General features: G+C 40.8%; 1 protein-coding gene across 14 annotated transcripts in view; it reads right to left on the bottom strand.

Annotated features, from left to right (window-relative positions):
- Window positions 1-12,331, bottom strand: part of ARPP21 (cAMP regulated phosphoprotein 21) — a 237,674-nt gene that overhangs the window by 145,667 nt on the left and 79,676 nt on the right. Inside the window, exon 1 of one of the 14 annotated variants that reach the window (XM_081931032.1) lies at window positions 11,634-11,726. The exons of the other annotated variants lie outside the window; for them this stretch is intronic. The gene's annotated coding sequence lies outside the window, so the exon portion shown is untranslated. Of the gene's footprint in view, window positions 1-11,633; window positions 11,727-12,331 lie in introns of those variants that run through there. 14 annotated transcript variants of the gene reach the window in all.

A 12,331-nucleotide genomic window follows, 5' to 3' on the forward strand; every position in this document is an offset into this window, starting at 1 on the left:
CCATACCATTAGAGACAGCAAGTCATCTGGTTCATGAGCCATGGGGATTTATAGATATAGTGGTACCTCAGGTTAAGTACTTAATTCGTTCCGGAGGTCCGTTCTCAACCTGAAACTGTTCTTAACCTGAAGCACCACTTTAGCTAATGGGGCCTCTCGCTGCTGCCGCGCCACTGGAGCATGATTTCTGTTCTCATCCTGAAGCAAAGTTCTTAACCCGAGGTACTATTTCTGGGTTAGTGGAGTCTGTAACCTGAAGCGTCTGTAACCTGAAGCATCTGTAACCCGAGGTACCACTGTAGAATGCCATTTTGGATGTGAGAACTTGCTTTCAGAGGCTGCACACTCCTTCCTAATAAAACCACTTGCGTTGCAATAAAATTCCTTCTTATCCAAAGTGTGGGTAGCACCATTGCCCACAGCACCCTCCTAGACTGGCTCTGGGAAAGGTAATTGGGGCACTGTGTTATAGAGATTCCAATCCTACCTTCAGGACCAAGTCCACAGAGTAGCATTGGGAGAGTGACACTGGTGGCTAATCTAGGTAGTGCTTCAGGGAACTATGTTATCTCTGGCACTATTTAATATCTAAGCCGCTGAAAGTGGCCATTAGGAGTTTTCGGGTGAGGTGCCATCTGCATTTGGAATCAAATTCCCATTGATAAACAACATACTGAAATCAAAGGTTGATTTTATTATTATTATTATTATATTTATAATTATATTTGTAGAAGGCTGATGGTCAACACTTTGCTTCTTAGCAGCCAGATTTGGTATTATTATTATTTTATTACTAATACTAATATTAATACTAATACTAATCATAATACTGTCCTTCATCCAAAGATCACAGGGTGATTCACAACATGAAAAAAACAAAACAAAATGAGAATTCAAATTCATAATGAAACAAGAAGAAGACAAAAAGGCCTCCCACAAAGGCCATAGAATGTTCAGTCAGCCAAAGGCCTGGTTACAGAGATACATTTTTGCCTGGCGTCTAAAGATATGTCACAAAGGCAAGCATCCCTGGGGTGATCATTCTGCAAATGAGGAGCTGCCGCAGAAAATGCCTGTTTTCATGTTGCTGTCCTCCAGGCCATTGGTGGAGAGGGCACATGAAGAAGGGCCTCAGATGATGACCACAGGGTCTGGATCAGCTCATATGGGGAGAGGCAACCTTTGAGGTATTGGTATTGATAATCTTAATTAAATATGTTGTGAATAGGATTTTAAAAATGGCTTGTTCACATTCATTAACTGAGGACATAAGAAGAGCCTGTTAGATCAGGCCAATGTCCTATCTAGTCCATCAAGGGCCAACCAAATGCCCACAGGATGTCTTCATCAAACGTTGTTTCTCCAAAACTTTAATTTGGGCTTCCTGTATGCTACAGCAGCAGCAAGAATACTCATAGCAAAGCATTGGAAGACACAAGATCTACCCACCCTGGAAGAATGGCAGATGCAAGTAATGGATTACATGGAAATGGCGGAAATGACTGGCAGAATTCGAGACCAGGGAGAAGAGTTGGTGGAAGAAGACTGGAGGAAATTTAAAATTTATCTACAGAAACATTGTAAAATTTTTGAATGTTGATGACATTGAAATGAAATGAAGGGGTTCTAGTAATAAGGTAAAAGATTATGCAAGAGTGGATTGATACTAGATGAAAGTTCGAAGTTAAAATATGTGAGGAAAAATAATTAAGGATAAACCAATAGGATAAGAATCTGCTGAACCAATTTTCAAGTGGAATACAAAAAAGGGAGGCGCGAGGAAGTCAGGAAAATAAGTTAACTAAAGAGGACAAAAGAAAAAAGAGGACTTTTTGTTTTTCTTTTTCTTTTTTTTCTATGTTAATTGTTTGTATTTTTGTAATTTTCTGTTTTTGTGCTTTTGTGTTTTTCTTGTGTTTTTCTTATTGATTCTTTTATAATTTCTTTATTGTGAAAACTGAATAAAATATCATTTAAAAAAAACAACTTTAATTTGGGCTTCCTTCCATTGACAATGCATTTGCACCAAGCCACATTTGATTTGGAAGCTTATTCAAAATTTTAGCCCACCCTTTGACGAACAACTTAAACATCAGCAACATAAAAATCACAAATTAAAAAGAACACAAAGGAGAGCAGCAACGGGGAACAAAAATGAAATAAAACCAATGAAGGCAGACTAGTGATGCAAAATCTGGCCCTTTGAGCCCCCAGACTCTTCATGTAAGGATCAGCACTCTGAATTTTGCCTAAAACCAGACTGGCTGTTAGTATAGAGAGAACTGCTATATTCTTTACTAATAGAGGTTTCTGAGAAATCTTCAAAGTCGGCCCCACATACATTACGGTTGTCTAACATGGAGATTGCCAGTACATGCAAGGACCATGCATTAATTTTGCTACTTATGCTCTGTAGAGACTGCCTACGCACATACTATGGGGCTATCCCAGGCATGTGATATCAAGGGTCATGAAATAAAAAGTTTGTACATTAAGAACGGACCTCTGGAATGAATTAAGTTCTTAACCCGAGGTACCACTTCACTTTGGACCCTTGCTCTCCACATCACACTGCTGGGAATAATTCCTACCCTGCATTGTGTGTTTGAGTATGTGACCCAGCGGGCTCTCTCTCTCTCTCTCTCTCTCTCTCTCTCTCTCTCTCACACACACACACACACACACACACAAAGAGAGAGAGAGAGAGAGAGAGAGAGAGAGAGAGAGAGAGAGAGAGAGAGAGAGAGAGAAGGAGTCAGAGAGTCCTATGCAATGCTGCAAACTCTTCCCACTTTCGGTTCTACCTCCACCCACCGCCAGCATGCAGCCCCCGAGAGCTTATCTCTGAGGACCTTTAGCGGTGGGGGGGGGGGGGAAATTCCCCGTGCCTACCCTATAATGTATGGGTAGGCAAACTAAGGCCCGGGGGCCGGATCCAACCCAATCGTCTTCTAAATCTGGCCCGCGGACGGTCCGGGAATCAGCGTATTTTTACATGAGTAGAATGTGTCCTTTTATTTAAAATGCATCTCTGGGTTATTTGTGGGGCATAGGAATTCGTTCATTCCCCCCCCCAAAAAAAATATAGTCCAGCCCCCCACAAGGTCTGAGGGACAGTGGACCGGCTCCCTGCTGAAAAGGTTTGCTGATCCCTGCTATGATGTCTACTTCTTGGCTAAGGCTTAGTTTGCCTGCAACAGCGTGGAGCAGAACTATGCTATTATGCAAGTACTTCTCAGGGTTGCAGCCAATGCAGTATCATAAATGTTTAAGACGAGGGTGTTAAAGCTGCAGTCCTCTGCTTACTTACTTGGGAATGCATCTCAGTGGAACTTCCAAATAAACACATGCTGCGTAACCTAGAAATCAAAGTAAGAAAACGCATCTGTGCCAATATCCTAGCTATATTCATAAATGCTAAAAAGAATGCCAGAATATATTCCACAAATGCATTATAATTATAATTGGTATCTAAAGCTACTGAGGGGTTCAAAAAATCAATCTATTTTTTAAAAGTAAATAAGCTTTGTATTCCTAATTGTCTTTTAAATTATCAGATTCATTATTTGAAAGGAGAGCAGCTGCTTGGAATTGCAATCTGATGACAACTAAGACAATGCCAACTTCTGATGCACAGGACAAGAAAAGGAAGAGGGGGGAACCCTATGTATTTTTTTATATCATTTTATCATGAAAACACACTCTCTCTCTTTATATATATATAGTGGTCCATAGACCCACAAAACAGTTTCAAAACAAGATACAGTTAACACAACCAAACAACAGGCGAAAGAGACCAAGGTAGTCATTTTGTCATGTCTAGAGCATGATGGTCTTTGTTTCTTGAGACCTCCGAAAGAAACTTTGTCATGGTCAGTGTAGTATCATTTGACCTATCCTCCAGAAGGTATTTAATATGGGAAGCTTCAGATTTTCCTGGCAAATTTGCTAGTAAGGGTTTGATCAGTTGTTCCCTTGCTTGCTCATACTTATTAATATACCACAGATGTCACATAAACGTCATTTTGTTACATAATTCTATTTGGAAGCATAGTTCACCTATGCCAAGTGGCAAGATTTTGTGGGATGCAGTAGTTATATGTTTAATTTCTCTTCTTTCTATGTACCAACTGAAAGCATGACATAATCAAAGCTTTGTTGCAGTCATAAATCCTTGGACTTCAGCCATAAAATATTTCCCTAGGAATCGTGTTGTGTACGGTGTTATCATGTTTCTCCTGCAATGCAATAGGATCCAAAGTTTCAATTCCATCTCAGCATGATAACTACTGAACTAGGAAGAGAAATGATGGTAAATGTCATTTCATCCTTTCAGCACTCAGAGATGATTTCATTCCCAAATATCAGGGGAAATTATCGCCTTTAGACTTGATTTTGTTCTTCTAGTCTACTATTGTAGAAAATGCTCATATTTTACAGAAACAACTCAATTTTTTGTCCGTGAGGTGCTGATGATACCAATGATGCATTTCTGCTTTGAAATTAGGGTGTTATTGCTATAGTCACTTCTTGTCAAGACGCTCCATGCTGCAAAAAATAAAGTGGAAATATTGCTACTCTAGTTGCTTGTGCATGACCAAGCCTCCAGAAGGTTCTCATGGGGAGCATGGAATTTGGGGAGGGGGAGATGTTCTTTATGATGGGAAGAAGACTGAATTGTTGAGATCTCTTTTATCTTGGGCTCCATTTAAGACTTACTTTCTTTTTAACTATTTAGTGGGGTGCCTGCTTGAGAGATTGACGCTTAGCAAAGATGTTCTCAGTTGCTGAACCCCTGACCTTTAAAGAAACACATACCCTTTGAAGGCATTAAGGGGCTACAACATAGCTATGCCCATAGCTTTTAAGGTATTCATATAGCTCAAGGTCTGTCTTCTTGCAGGCATTCATACGGATAACCTTTCTCTCGTCACTACGTATTGTCCCCTCTAAAGACAGACTTCCCACAGAGAGGGGCATTCTTAATCATAAAATTTCTAAAAGCGCTGGGGAGCATTTTTATTTGAAAATACTTTCCTTTAACCCCATCCACCCTTCTTTAAGTAAAAGGAAATATATTTATACCTTGTACAAGGAGTGCCAGTACATGGTGGTTTCTTGAACTAATTCCAGCAGAAAGCCCTTTATCATTCCCACATACAAATTGTTGTTGCATTCTGCCACTTCTAGACTATTTTAAATCATACAGAATAAGAGACAGGCAAGAACTTTATGAATAATGGCTCCTGCAGACAGCTATTATCTTTTATTTAAGAGCAAACAAATGGATGTTAAGGCACGCAAGTCTTCGCAAGTTAACAGACTCAGTAAGCTGACAAGGGGCGCTGCAGTTAACACTTGTCAAGATCATTATGTCAATTAAGTGGCCAGACACTCTCTTTGATATTCTATTGACTGCATGAGTTGACACATTTTTAAAATCCTGCTTCAAATTGACTTCAGCTTATTAAACACCACATGTCTAGGGCACTTACCAACACATCCTCAGCTTTAGATTATGTCCTCCTTTTCTCACTGAACTGTACATGTTAGTAGATCCATCATTCAGACTTCGTAGGCTTTTGAAATGCAACTTTGCTTTACAAAAACTACTGGAGTTCTGCACACTTTGCATATCGGCCATAATCTAGCTGCCACCCAGCAATGAGACACTGGAGGGGGAAATGGCTTTAGACTTGTTTTATTTCATTTCCTCCTACAATAGGGCATGCAAATGGGAAATTTAGATGCATCTGAAAATGCACACACACAGTGGAATTTTAATAGTATCAGCTTCCCTTAAGGGTTTTTATGTAGGAGTTGGATCCTTACGTAGGAGGAGGAGCCTTATCTGACAAGGACTTCTTGGATTCTACAATAACAAACCTTTTAAAATGGGGAGAGGTGCAGAAGGATAATGATAAGATCAGGCATAGGCAAACTCGACCCTCCGGATATTTGGGGACTACAATTCCCATCATCCCTGAACATTGGTCCTGTTAGCTAGTGATGGTGGGAATGGTATTCCCAAAACATCTGGAGGGCTGAGTTTACCTATGCCTAGATAAGATTAATGTATTGGTGGCAGAAATAGGAATGCTGGGAAAATGTCCTGTTCATGTCAACAGGGTCAAGACCACTGCCAGCTGGATGAAATCTAATTAACTTTCAAGTGTTCTGCAGAAATGTAAACTATTGCTGGCAATAATAAAGCCAGGGTACGAGCCTTGAAGCCCAGGTAGTCATTGAGGTCCAAATAAACGGCTACATTTTCCGTTGTTTTTTTAAGGGTCAAGAACAGCAATTAACTATGTGCCTTTGTGCTGGATGGTCCTCCTAGAAGTGAAAGGAAAGTAGAATGTCTTTTGCATCTTTAAAGCAGGCATCTCTCTTCCTGCAGATTCACACTGATGACCTTTCTCCAGTAGGCTTCGTATATCTCCATCTTTCAACCTATCCCCAAGTTCTAGACGAACCTCATGCCAGCTTGAGGTTTGGCAGTGATCAAATGTCATGCTAAGCCAAAATGTATGGTTTGCTTAATGATACTGTGCACAAGCTAGATGGTGGTGCATGATGTTCAAGCTCTCAAACTTCACGTTTCCCTTAGCCAAGCACAGAAACAAACCTAGGAATGGCTGGCTTAGTGTTACATCTTAATTGACAGCCCGTTTGTTTCTTTCTGAACCATAGTCTGAATCTAAGTTTAGTTTTTGATTTACTGACCATGGTTTGTCTGGGAGAAACAAACCATGAGTGCTGGTTCGGATATAACACTAAGCTAGCTGCTCTGAACCTTTTTTACCTGTTTGACTGAAGGAAGAGGAAGGCAGGAGTGCTCCGAGTTGCATGCCTAAACAAACCACAGTTTGTGACTTGGTTTTATGTCTGAATGCTTGCTCCATGTACGTGGGAAACAACATGCCTCCAATTTGCTGCAATTTAGCCTTGCCTTTTCACTCACCTTTTCTATTTGGGGTCACATCGTCTCTACCAGCAGTTTATCTTCTTTCAGCTTTGGTAGAAAACTGCCTTCTTGTACCACCTTTGTTTCTCCCACAAGATCTCTACTCTCACCCCTTGCACACCTGCCTATACTTGAACCCTCTTAGCCTATCCTACAAACTCTGAACACCTGCTTGCCACAGTGAGGCAAATTGATCCACCTGTATGCTCCTTCATACACCCTGCTGAATTTTCACATGCCTTTACCGCTAGTATTTGGCAATGCCTCTAAGCCAAAAGTCACCCATATGATCTATATATCATTCCCAACACATATACAGAGAAGATAAATTGAATATAGGTCTCTAATTCTCCATGTCTGAGGACATTTAAAGTTACAGACTAGCTATTAAGGGGGTCGGGACAGCTCATTATGTCAAAAAATGCAACATCTGCAAAGAATCTGGTTTCAGTTTTCACAGTTTTGATCCTTCCTTCCTTCCTTATGTTCAGAAGGAGGATATCTTTCCTGTTTCCTATCCTGTCTTACACTACATATTCATTTGAACAGAAATCCTTCCATGTACATATTTCCTATAGCTCCAAATATAGCAAGAACTTTCTTAGATCTTGGAGGCACTGATGCTGTAAGTTACAATTCACATTAGAAAATATCTCCTATTAATCTACATCAGAAATTAAATGTTAGCATTCCTTTTCAATTTGTCCTTGTTAAAATCCTGTGTCAATGGAAGTCAATCATACTGCAGCACTCCTCCTGGGCTATTAAAATATCTATCAATATGAATTGTAATTAGAGATGGCTAGTTTTGTATGATCTTGCTGTATCCTACTAAGACTTAACCTTTTCTCAAAAAAGCCCCCACTTAGAATATGGGGCGGGGGGCTTACAAAATTGTTGAAGAAAATTCAGATTGTGTTCAGGAAATTACATACGGTTAGATCAAGGCCATGTAAAAGTAAATACATTTGCCTTTCATCTTGAAATTACATATAAATGAACATGTGTGCCATGTGTTTTTTATTGTTGTTTGCACTCATTCATTCATTTCTGCATTAAAATGAAGAGGTAACAAACGCATCAAGAAATCTGAAACTGAAAGGGATATAAGACTGCAACATACTATGCCTCCTGTTTTGCAGGATAGATTGTAGAACTGAAATGAATTTATATAATCAGATGTAGATTTGTAATTTTGAAGTGATATTATATATCATTATATATATATATATGTTTATGTTCAGAACTGATGCTTTGGAAGTTAGCAGATTTGTCAGATTCCAATTTTTACTTCAGCAGAGCTAGTAATGGATCAGACATTATGGGCCAAAGATATGCAAACTGCATAGGTTACAGCCACAGCATCAATATTTTGGTTAAATTGCATTGTAAAGTTGAATTAAATATAATACTTTGTGAGTCATAAATAAGCACATCTTGATAAGTTGTGCTCGCCTTCTCTTCTAAACCAGCTCCCTGAGGAAAAGGTTTCGGTCCCATTTCTCTTTGGGAGCAATCCCTGATGGGAACTGTTGCTGCAGTAAATCGATGTGCATATAAACACGTTACAACATTGCATAATCCAGTATCTTCTATATGCTTCCTCTTTCCTGTGATCATGGGTATCATTTCATATTCCAGGAGTATAAAATGTTTTAAGAGTAGTAAGATTCTCAGCAAAATCTGAAGTCATGGGATTATATAACTGTAGTCGAGGGGATCCCAAGGGTCATTTAATCCAACCTCCTGCAGTGCAGGAAAGTCCTAGTTTTAGAGATCAACAATATTAAAGGGGAGGGCAACTTCTTTATATCCCATAACTACAGCAATGTTCTCAACAAGGGTCAATGTTCATACCTACTGAATAGATCTGTTTCATCATTTATAACAAAAGTCACTAAGCAATCAGTACGTTGGCCAGGAATATAGGCATGTTCCCCAAATAATCACATGTGCTCCAATATATCTCCCTTCCCTAAATGTGCCCCTGCTGGCGCACATGCACATAAACATACATAGCTTGATTTGACATCATTTCAGTGCTAAGTTGAGGGTTTAAAGCAAGTCAACTAAGGAGCACTGCATTGTATTCATGGTTTTTCTCTACTAGGTCCAAGATACTGGATTCTACATAAAAAAGCCCATGACAAGAATATCATAGGAAAATGTTTCTCCCATATAACATTCCCCTTGGGATGTGTTCTGGAGAACAATTCTTTCAGGTGTGCCTAGTGTCAGAAGTGAAGTTCTCCTCAACGCAGATAGAGTATTTTCACTTATTTCTCTGATATCCTCATGGAACAAGCTCTCAAGAAAGCTTGTGTATGTTCTTGGGGTGTGCTGCATTCCAGCTCTTTGTTGCTCTTGACAGTTACCATTTTTTAAAAACAACAACATGTTTTTAATTGTATTTTATTGTTATCAATTGACTGTATTATATTGTTTTACAATGTGACTTTATTATTGTTGTATGCCACACGTTGAAGGCTGTGTTTGGTTGAAATGAGACATATAGAGTTTGATGTATGAATGAAATATCTGTCCGTGGCATTTGGTGACTGGTTTACATCAGGGGTGTCAAACTTCCAAGAGACTGCGATCTACTCCCACTATAAACAAACTGGCAGTGATCTACCCATTGGATTGACCAGAGTTGTTCAGCTTTTGGGGGGGAGGGTGACCGGAGTTGTTGACCTTTACTTTTTTGGTCAATCAATCACCATTGTGCGATCAACCAGGATCGACCAGGGACATCCCGCGATCGACCAGTACATCACCATCAACCAGTTGGACACAGTGGCGTAGCGTGGGGGGTGCAGAGGGGGGCCGGCTGCACCGGGCGCAACATCTGGGGGTTAGGGGGCGCAAATCCACGGGTTAGGGGGTGCAAATTACTTGCCTTGCCCCGGGTGCTGACAACCCACGCTACGCCACTGGTAGACCAGTCCTGGTTTACATGAACAGACTCCCAAAAAAGTGAGAACAGGATTGCAGACTTGGTCACACATGCAAGTCACTGCTTGATGCAACTTGAAGTGAAGAACAACTAAGCATGAAATAGTCCCTAGTCTTAAAATGCACACTCTCAGGATGACTGGTTCTAGGTGAGAAAACAACACCCTTCTGTTCAGGCTCCTGTTCAGTCGCGGCTGCCTTTAGTTCTGTCTCCTTCCACAGCAGATCAAAGCCCTTCCCAGCCTCCATTGAAGCATGCCTCCACAGGAAGATGTGTTTGCCAAGGCAGATTGGCATACCTGCTCCCCTTTTCCAAGTGGCTGAAGTTGGGGCAGAGAGGGGAGATATCCTGTTCCTACAAACCAGGCTTCCAGCATTTCTTAATAGCTGGTCTTTCACACATTTCTGGTCATGCATTAAGTAGAAAGCACGTAAGTGGGGAGTTGCCTGAATTTCAGGCTTTGGATTGTTTCCCTTAAATGTCACATAAAAACACATCTAGCGGCTCAAACATTCTGTTTTAATGAGTGAGGCAAGTATATTTTTCTTCCAGGGGAAATTGCCAAAAAAAAAAATCACTCTTACTAAGCCATTCCTCTTAAAACCTAACAGATTGATAGCCTCGTAAAAATGCATCCTGTAAATTTCAAATTTCAATTCCCCACCCCCACCCCTCCCACAGAGTGGTAGCATCTGAGTGGCAGTCACCATATGACCAAGCGTTATAGCCGATAGTGCACAGAAGAAGGGAGGTGATTTTCACCAGTTTCCCTTCCCTGTGTCCTTTCCCAAAATCTGTCCTGGGAAGTTGGGGGTTCCTCTGGTATAGTAGATCAGGGGGAGGGGCCGCATGGCATGGGGAGGGGCTTAATGGGAAAGGGGGAATGCCTCCCTCCTTTCATTCACAGAAGCCTTTGATGGATCAAATAACTTTTCGTGATTGAAATTACACCTTTAGCCACATTCCTTAGCTGCAGACAGCTCAGTCCACAGAATGATTTATTCAACATGTGTCCAATCTGCAGGTCAACCCATTATCAGACAGCATTAAGACTGAGGTGGTCTAAATGAGGTAGCTGATCTCAACCACTTATTTTTCAAAGTGTAAAGGCCATAGCACCTGCTGGCACGTAAAATGTAGATTTCACCAAACAAGCACCTCATTCTCCACTGCCCATTTTTTGCTGAACTTATTTAAGAATTAGATTATGAGAAGATTTAATGTAGGTTTTGCTAGAAGCCAAGCTAAAGGTCAACTTTAACTAAAGTTTCACTTGCTAAGTCCAAAACATAAATAATTATGAACAGTGATAGATTTTTTTTTAGGTGGGAAATAGATTTAAAGGATTGTATTAAAGCTGTATTCCTCTAAAAGGTTCTTTGATCCAGCAGAGTTAGTGGAAAGGGGGCTATTTTCCCTGAATCCCCCTTCCCTCTGCAGCTTCCTACGCCCATCCCAAATATGTTCAAGGGGATTGGGAGACTCTTCTGTACAGTGTGGGAGGTGGGAATTGTGGAATTTCCATAATTCCATAATTTCTACACACACCCTTTTGGCTCATCAAATTCTCCACTGGATCAAAGAGTTCTCCATCAGTGGAGGGACACAATCGGATACAATCCATAGACATATTTTAAAGACAAATACATCTTCATATGAGGAAGATTGCAGGTACAATAAGACTAGGTAGGAAGTATAGACTCAGCATACCGAACCACATGCTGGAACCTCTCAAAGGAATCAGGGTGCACGCTACTGAGCCAGGATTCTGATTAAGTTGCTAGGTGCAAGGAAACCTGTTCTGCATATGGGTACTACCTCTTTGTTACCCCAAAAGCACCTGGGAACCAGAGAGAAAAAGAAAGAAAAGTAGAAGATCAACAGAAGTAGAAGGCAGCAAACCAAAGGAGAGAGAAAAGGGGCCAAGCACTAGAGCAGGCACCCCCAAACTCGGCCCTCCAGATGTTTTGGGACTACAATTCCCATCATCCCTGACCACTGGTCCTGTTAGCAAGGGGTGATGGGAGCTGTAGTCCCAAAACATCTGGAGGGCCAAGATGGGGGATGCCTGCACTAGAGGCATGGTGATCGGTCCTTTCTAGGAAAGGAACACACTGTAACTCACGGGTAAGGCATATGTTTTGCATGAAAAAGGTCCCAAATTCAGTCCCTGCTATCTCCTGATCTGACTTGATATAAGGTCACCTTCTATGATCCTAAGAAATTTTCTTTAAAATGATGGCATTTTGTCGGTTACTCTTTTTCCTTATGCAGTAAGGAAATCTCCAATATTAGCTGAGACTAGAAGAAGTTATCTGGCTTTGGGGGTTAATGTTTGGCACAAACACCAGATGCAGCCGTGTTGTGTAACCTGGAAGGCAGAGACGAGCTGCACGATTTTGTTGTGC

This window comes from Podarcis melisellensis, assembly GCF_964234715.1.
Source record: "Podarcis melisellensis genome assembly, chromosome: 12".
NCBI lineage: Eukaryota > Metazoa > Chordata > Lepidosauria > Squamata > Lacertidae > Podarcis > Podarcis melisellensis.